This window comes from Pezoporus occidentalis, unplaced genomic scaffold, assembly GCF_034315485.1.
Source record: "Pezoporus occidentalis ecotype Australia unplaced genomic scaffold, CSIRO_AGI_Poc_V1 ctg25, whole genome shotgun sequence".
NCBI classification, from domain to species: Eukaryota; Metazoa; Chordata; class Aves; order Psittaciformes; family Psittacidae; genus Pezoporus; species Pezoporus occidentalis.
In genome coordinates this window covers 2337511-2345174 of record NW_026914394.1, presented here as the reverse complement: position 1 = coordinate 2345174, position 7664 = coordinate 2337511, and the positions used below count along the sequence as shown (strand labels likewise).

The window sequence follows — 7664 nt, the reverse complement described above, 5'->3', positions numbered from 1 at the left end:
GGCATTGCTGTTACACCACTAGTAAGTGGCGACAGCATGTCATGGACCAGATCACCTGAAGTTTACTGACATAACATCAACTCAGCCACAGACATCAGGACTCAACGTTGAAATATGGAGAGATTAGGTAACAACAGTCAGCTCAAGCTGGTCAATGGCATGAAATGTTTTTATTTCCTTTTCTTTGCTCTGCTTGTGTTGCTTTTTTTTTTTCTTTTATTCTTCAATTTTTAAAGTAGAATTCTAATAAAAAAATATTAGAATGAGACCTATAAGCAAAATCCCTCAGGAAGCTGGTTGCCTTTGAAAAATATGTGGGGACATAGTTTTCCTGTCAGGTCAAAATAGGGATTTTTATTTTATTAAAATCAACTGTTCAAAAATCAGAAATTGTTGGGAAAAAAGGATGCTTGGCAAGTGTGCCTAACTATATGAAAACCACCAAGCAAGTCTTTAACTTGTGGTATGAATGTTATTTCCATCTGTGCATTAGCGAACATTTCAGCAAAGTACTCTGATATTATAACATAAGCAACAAACTTTACCACATCTATTATATTCCTAAATATACTTCCCAGAATCACCATGAAGTGACAGATATAACACACTGGAGGTGGCTAATTTTATGGTGTTCCTCTCTATACAAGGTGTCTATTATATAAATCTGGGATGCTTTTTCACAACCTGTACGTCTCTGAGTAAATGCAACTTTAAAGGGAAGATAATTATTTCAGCACAAGTCTTGGTGCAGAGTTTTGAAGAAAGGAGGCAAATTTTTGTTCCTCCATTTATTTCTTGGAAAATTGTTTTGGCTATAAACTGTTCAGGCTTGTAAATTCCTCTCTGAAAGCTAGTCACAGGCATATCTCAGATAGGTTCAGAGTGCACTTTTGTTTTAGATAAGCTATATATGCTTCAGAGACTTATCTGGCTCTCCCCTAAAGGTCTTCAGTTTGCAAAGTTAAGGTAGTAGTATTGCGACTAAAAGCTTTTACACCACATTGGTTTTGACTTTTCCTTCCACTGAAATTAAAAGAACAGCATCTGAGATGATCCCTCCAGCACTCTCTTTGGCTGGCCCTGATTAGGTATAGGAAATGCAATAGAAAACAAATTTGAGCTACTGGGTATTAAAAGGGAACACACAGAGTTACGGGCAAAATATTCCAGTGGAACTGATTTAGTCAAACCCAAATGATCAGGGTCTATCCAGGAGAAACTTAAGTCTCGTTCTTGTGCAGGGGATCATGCAGAGCAATCCCTGCATTTCCTTGCTCCTCTGCAGGGCATGTTGACAGCAAAGTAGATTCTGCCTTTTGTTTATTTATTAATAAAGCTGAAACATTGACTAGTTCACCATGGTAACTAGTTCAAGTGATAACTGTAGCTCAAAAGAGGCCAGAGCACTGATGTGCCCAGGGCAGGCTACAGTGAGCTTATGGGTAGATCCTACACTTGGTTGCTGTGTCCATCCAGGTGCTGGGCACTCGAGTGCAACCCAGGCAGTCACAGGGGAAGCAGTCCTTTGGCCAAGGATTTTGCTGTGCTGGATATGACTCTCTTAAACAGAAGTCTTCCATATTCATACTAAAGATAAATTCTGTTGAAAAAAAATCATCTTGGGCCTTGAGAAAAGGCCAAACAACCAACTCAGCTCTTTCAATTTGTTTTCTGAAGAATCCTGCCCTGCGTCATGGATGTTGTGTTCCCTTTAATTGCATCATTGCAATACTGCCCAGGAATATTTGTTTCCAGCTAGCAGCCTTGTGCACTTCACCTGCTGCATCAAAACCTCCTGTTCTGAGGTGATCTGAGCTGCAGGTTGACTGAAAAACCAGTTCCTCTCATTTCTGAATATAACTGGAAACTGTAATGATAAAATAAAATGCAGCTTGGACCCTCAAGTTGGCATCTCAGCTTTTTCTCCTTCCAGGGATCTACTCTCTGAGACCACCTCTGAGCCTTCCCGTTACAGCCAGATGGTTAAAAAAGGAACTTTGGGAATGCCTCTGACATTTATATTATCATCATCACTGTTTAAAAGACACAAGAGCTTGGGATCTTTTGCAGATCCCACCCTCCTTGTGAGCACAAAACACACTAAAAAATCATGGTCCCAAAGAGCTTTTTATCTAGTTGGCAAAAGAAAACCCATCCCCTAAACCAGAGAGGAGGAGGATTGTAATTGTAAGATGGGGGAGGGTTGCAATAAAACTCTAGTGCTGGGAAATGCTGGACCTGTTAATATAGCACTGACTGGATTGCACACATGGTTTTAACCTTTAGTTTGGACACCTTCAGGTCCCACAAATGTCTATGTTTTACTGGTGGCCAGGACACAGACCTTTGTATTAAAGAGGATCAATTCATACCAATGCCAGGTAAGGAGAGAAATCTTTCCCTGGCATCTCCAATCAGTTCTGACCTTCTCCTTTGGAACATACTTCTTCTCCAGCTAGTGGGACATCTTGCGTGTGTTGTGGCGCAATTCAACTTAAGTCAACGGAGGGGGTTAGTCATTTTCTGCCCGTTCATCCCAGTGTCAGAGGAGACCTCCTCTTCTTCACAGCTCCTGAAGGGTTTCTGGGAATCAGCAGGACCTTGTGCTTTTCCTCCTGGCGTCAGCAACTTTCCCCTTTTATCACATTTGCTGCTGACTCCTTCCAGTCTGCTGCTCCTTGCAGCTGTCTGCCAAAACCAATATTCTCACAGCTGCCAGAGGCAGCTTAGACTGGCACATCATAAAAGGCAGCGAGGGCCACATTTCCAGATTAAAATAAACCCAGCCACTTCAGCGCCTTCTGACAATGTGTTTGACATGCCTGTGCTGTGGCCTCACTCCTTGGCTGTGACAAGACACAGACATGACCATGGCAGCTTACATGGGCATCTCTCTACTTCTCCATATGCTCACCAGGAGTTGCCCGTAGGGTTACACAAGTGCCACAGATTTAATCCTCCTCCTCCCTCATACCTACCTTCTTTCCCTGGGATTACAGAGGTCTGTGGTTGAATACCAGACTGACTGTTGCCTTTGGTAGGACTTACCTCCTAGCCTTGCCATGATTAGGTGCATCTACTGGTAACTTATTTTTTGCCACCTCCTGATCCTGGTAGGAATAGGAAGAGGCCTTGGCCATTGCAGTACAATACATCTTGTTCTGGAAGGAGGTTACCCTCTGGGTCCATCTGCAAGTAGCAGCAAAAAGGAAGAGCATTTCTACACATTCCAGGCAGCACCATGTTCTTCTTTTCCAAGAAAAAAAAAAAGATGAAACTGGCACAGCAGCCTGCAATTCCAGAAGACAGGAATTCCTAACCCAGGTGGTCCTTTCCCATTTGCCGTTCCAAAGAAAACTTCGGCTTTGTGAACAATGTCTAACAGGAAAGAAATTCAGTGCAAAACAAAAAGAGCAAGCCCTGGGCAGAGCAGGATAAACAGTGCCTGAACTTTCTGCTGTGCGTAGAAATTATATTCACAGGCTTTGAAGCCATAAGGCCTCTTTGCTTTTTCACTTCAGTCAGTCGGTAAAGTCATTTGGAATTCCCTGGGGAAGGGTCCCAGGGCATGTGTTTATGGGTCACTGAGGGTGAAAACTCTTAGTCTCAGTCAGAGGGCAGCAATCAGTGTTTACTGAAAACCCATCTTGCAAGGACGCGAGCTCCCACGTGTCCCTCCTTAGCGTGCTAATAAAATGGGAGCACGTGGCATGGCACACAAACCCTTTTAAAGAATCAACAGTGATCTACAGGTCTGTCTTTATCTCTTTCTACTTTTGACACCATGAAGCAGGCACAGTGTTTTGGGGCAAAACCCAGACTGCCTTACTGCGTATTTTCCCAAATTCCTACCTTACTGCTGTTCTCCCCTTGGGCATACTACAGATGTGTTGACAAGATCCCCTCCTGCCATCTCCCTGCACCCCATGTTAGCATGCTTTAAATGCAGAGGTTGGTTTGCAGGCTCAGTAAAACTTTACAGCCACCAAGAAGCATTGCCCAGCCTCTAGACTGCTACCATGAGGAGACTGGCACCAGTGCTGCTATGGAAATCCCTGGGTGCTTCCCATCACAGTACTCACTAGCCAGACTTTCATTATTTGAACTGAAGCTGTTCTTTCTCCATATTCCTAGTGAATCTGTTCTTTTGAAACAAAGGCTTTAAAATTGGCTGGAAAATGTCTTCACGTGTAGCCTTTAGCTGTCATATGAAAATCTACCCAAATCTGATCCACTGAAATCGAAGACTACACCATGTCTGGAACTAGAAGGTTTTCTTAACATAGTAACGTTGATGTATTGTAATCAAGGACTTTTCTCAGCTGTAGTTAGTGGATCTTATCAAGAACATTTCTATGTCCCTCTCATTCCATTTCTCCCTGACCCTCTTCATTTGTGGGAAAATCTTTGGGAATAAAGAGCTGTTCTCTGCCTCTTCTGGGGCTGGGAAACTCAGCTTGTGCTGGGTAGCTTATCCATTCACACCATTTTCTAAACTGATGGTGGGAATGACTCAAGTATTTAAGTGGAATTAAAATGGTGCAAATACATTAGCTGTATCTATCTCCCTTACAGCCATCTAAATTCCTCAGATTTTAACAGTTGTAAGAGCAATGAGATGAGTATCTCTGTAGTGGTGCCTGTGTCTCTACACTGAAGATGGAAGAAGCTCAAATATTGCTTAGATTGGTTGTCTAAATTTTGCATGGGTAAAGTCAGTGCCAGTGTGAAAGAAAAGGCCCTCATAAATCTCGGCTATGGAAGCTGAGACTATTACAGCTTTCAATCTATCAGCTTCCACTTGCATGCTTCATTAGCAAACAACTTGCTGCTATATTTTTTTAACTTCTTGAGGCTGTTTCTTAATTTCTGAGTGAAAAATTTTCCCATGAGAAGGCAAGGAGTCATCTCTTTCAAAAGTCTTCCTTGGGAAATGGTTGGGTTTAGAAGACCTTTTTGCCAGGAAAATGAGGATAAAATACTTCCCATCAGCTCTGCACTCTGGGCTGCCCAGGGTGTATCTCATGGAAGCTGCAGTTCTGAGTCTGTTGTGACCTCGTCTTCTCCTCAGCTGAACACTATCTCCAAGAAAAAATTTGGAGGGCAAGCAGTTAGTCAAATGGCATGTCTGGGTTCCTTATCTAGTCAGTCCAGAGAGCAAAATATCTCCAAACATGCAGTGATCTGTTGTATCTGAGCTGTGGTGTTTAGAATGAAATGACTTGCACTTTAGACAGGCTCATCCTTCTCTTTACTCATTTCAGAAGACAACCTTTTGACAACTATAGTTATAAGAAATTAATCTGAGCCTCCTGTGACTGAAGTGTCCCAGTGCCTCAGGATACTCCTTACATTTGGATGAGAACTAATTGAAATCTGATAACACCTTTTTTTCTACTGGGGGAGAAATTGGTACTCTCCTCTTCCGCTCTGACATGGGATAAAACAAGTATGTGAATTTCCCATGAGTCAGATATTTTTTTCCCATCCATTGCTATTTTTTATGCTGTGATGCTCTATGTGGAGTTGTACAAGAAGGAAAGCTTGCCAAAAATATCAGCTTTTCCTAACCAGCATGACAGTTACAATATATGCAATGCAGATGGAAGACGGCGCAGTGTGGACACTTTTATAGCATGAAGATTCTCAGCACTGTCAAAAGCAGAGTGTAAAAACAATAGGCCTGACTTTGCTCCCATCTGCCCTGGTGTAAATCAGATATAAATCCAGGAGAGCTGCACCTCTATAAACCAAAGAAGTGAGATGAACTAAGAACCGGACCCATATTACCTTCTAATCCCTACAGTAATTCAAGTTAACACCACGCAACAGATAAATTTTATGAAAGGCAATAGGAGAAATGGGGTTAAGTTTCATGTGGAAATTGAGGGTTTGTGTAAATTCCTGTCCTCCCCTTCTTATATGCTTACAGCTTCTGAAATGTAGCAAATCTAAGTTACAAAACTAGGTATTCTTTCAGGAAGAAGCTGTACCAGCGTCACAACAAAACATGTAATCTAATCACTGCTGTCCATGTTCCTCCCCAACTCCTGTTTCTCCTTCCCCTCTGAAACTGCAGAAGAATCTTCCTGATCTTCATCCAGCCTGTTACAGTTCTCAGCCTACCAGAAGATGTCGAATTGATACAGGAGCAACATGAAAAGAGATGACTGAGAAGGGGACTAGATGTCTGTCAAATCATGACTGGCCTGCAGAAGGTAAAACCAAAATGATTATGCACTCTCTTCCAACATAAGAACAGAACAGAACGAACTGGAAAGCTGAAGACAAAGTTTGAAAAAGTGAAAAAAAGGTGGCTCTTGATAAAATCTCAGAATGGTTTGCATTGGAAAAGACCTTAAGATCATCTAATTCCAACCCCCATAAAGCATGTAGTTAAGCTGTGGAAATGCTTGCCACAGGAACTTATGGAAAGTAAAGGTTTACAAGAGCTCAAGAAGTGGGGTTTTGAGGGGAAAAAGCTCAAATCTATCAAGAAATGTTAAGTACTCCAATATAGGAAGTCCCCTGAACTATATCATGCCAAAACCTGAGGGGTATTCTGTGGGAATTTCCCTACATATGCTCCTTAGACCATTCAGTGTACACCGACTTTGAACAGAGGGATGAACCATTGGTCTGCCTGTGCATAGCTGTTCTTACAGCAATGTACGGGATGTAACCTGATGGGGCAATGTCTGAGTCTCTTTATCTGGGAACAGGAATGGCTGCAGAATCCACATGCTCTTCCAAAACTGACTCTTGACTTCAGTTCATCCCCAGATGTCTGGCACTGAATGTTGCCTACCCAGCAAGCCAGTTGTAGGAGACCTGGCTGAGTCTCAGGTTCACATGGTAGCTTCCTTCCTTCTTTGTTGATCCTGTCAGTCCCACATCCTGCTCTCAGCTGCAAAGTGACTCAAAATACCTCTGACAATCCTTCAAGGCTGTGGTCCAGAACCCCAGCATTTAATAGTCATGCTATCCAAGCCATTTAAATCATGGGTAAAGAAAGAACAAAGTGAAATCTCTCTGAGCCCAGCTGCACACATAATAGAGGGTTTTTTACAGCCTAACCCCAACAGGGCATTGGAAACCCTGGTTGACTTAAGAAGCCAGAAGATATTCTCCACAGGAGAGAGCACAATTCTGTTATACAACCCATCTGGATTAATGCAGAAGGAAACAAGGCAGATGAGAAGAAGTATGTGGAAAATAGCTAGAGGATGAAGGCATAAAAACTGGCCCAAACAGGACAGCAGCAAACTTCCCAGTAATACAGCATCGTCAAAATGAAATCCTTCTTGAAAGAAAGTGGAGCATAGGATTGGAGAATTAAGGGTCTATGCATGCTGGGGAAAGGGCCAGATGACTGACTTCTCAATGCCTGAAATCAGACATCTGTTAAGGACTGTACGTGACAAACTCTTTGCAGAGAGTTAATGAGGTCACTAGAAATGGTTCAACATAATAAATTTAATGAGGCAATAAAAATAATTAGAAATGGCCTAGCTTCTAAGAGTTTGGATCTGAATTTCCTCACAGTTCAGGGCTGTTTGGATTGAAGGCTTTTGCTTGGCCCATTACAGAGGGAGAAGTGAGGAAGGAAACTGGAATTCATATCTATTCTCTGCCTTTTACATGGTTGGGTATGTTTTCAGGAC

At 42.3% G+C, this 7664-nt stretch overlaps 1 long non-coding RNA gene across 1 annotated transcript; it reads right to left on the bottom strand.

Moving 5' to 3' along the window:
• Positions 1 to 1447: 1447 nt before the first annotated feature.
• Positions 1448 to 3973, bottom strand: LOC134165990 (uncharacterized). The gene is made up of 3 exons (XR_009965723.1): positions 3853 to 3973; positions 3049 to 3189; positions 1448 to 2583 (listed from the first exon to the last, which is right to left on the bottom strand). It is a non-coding gene; the product is annotated as an uncharacterized LOC134165990 (long non-coding RNA).
• Positions 3974 to 7664: the final 3691 nt, after the last annotated feature.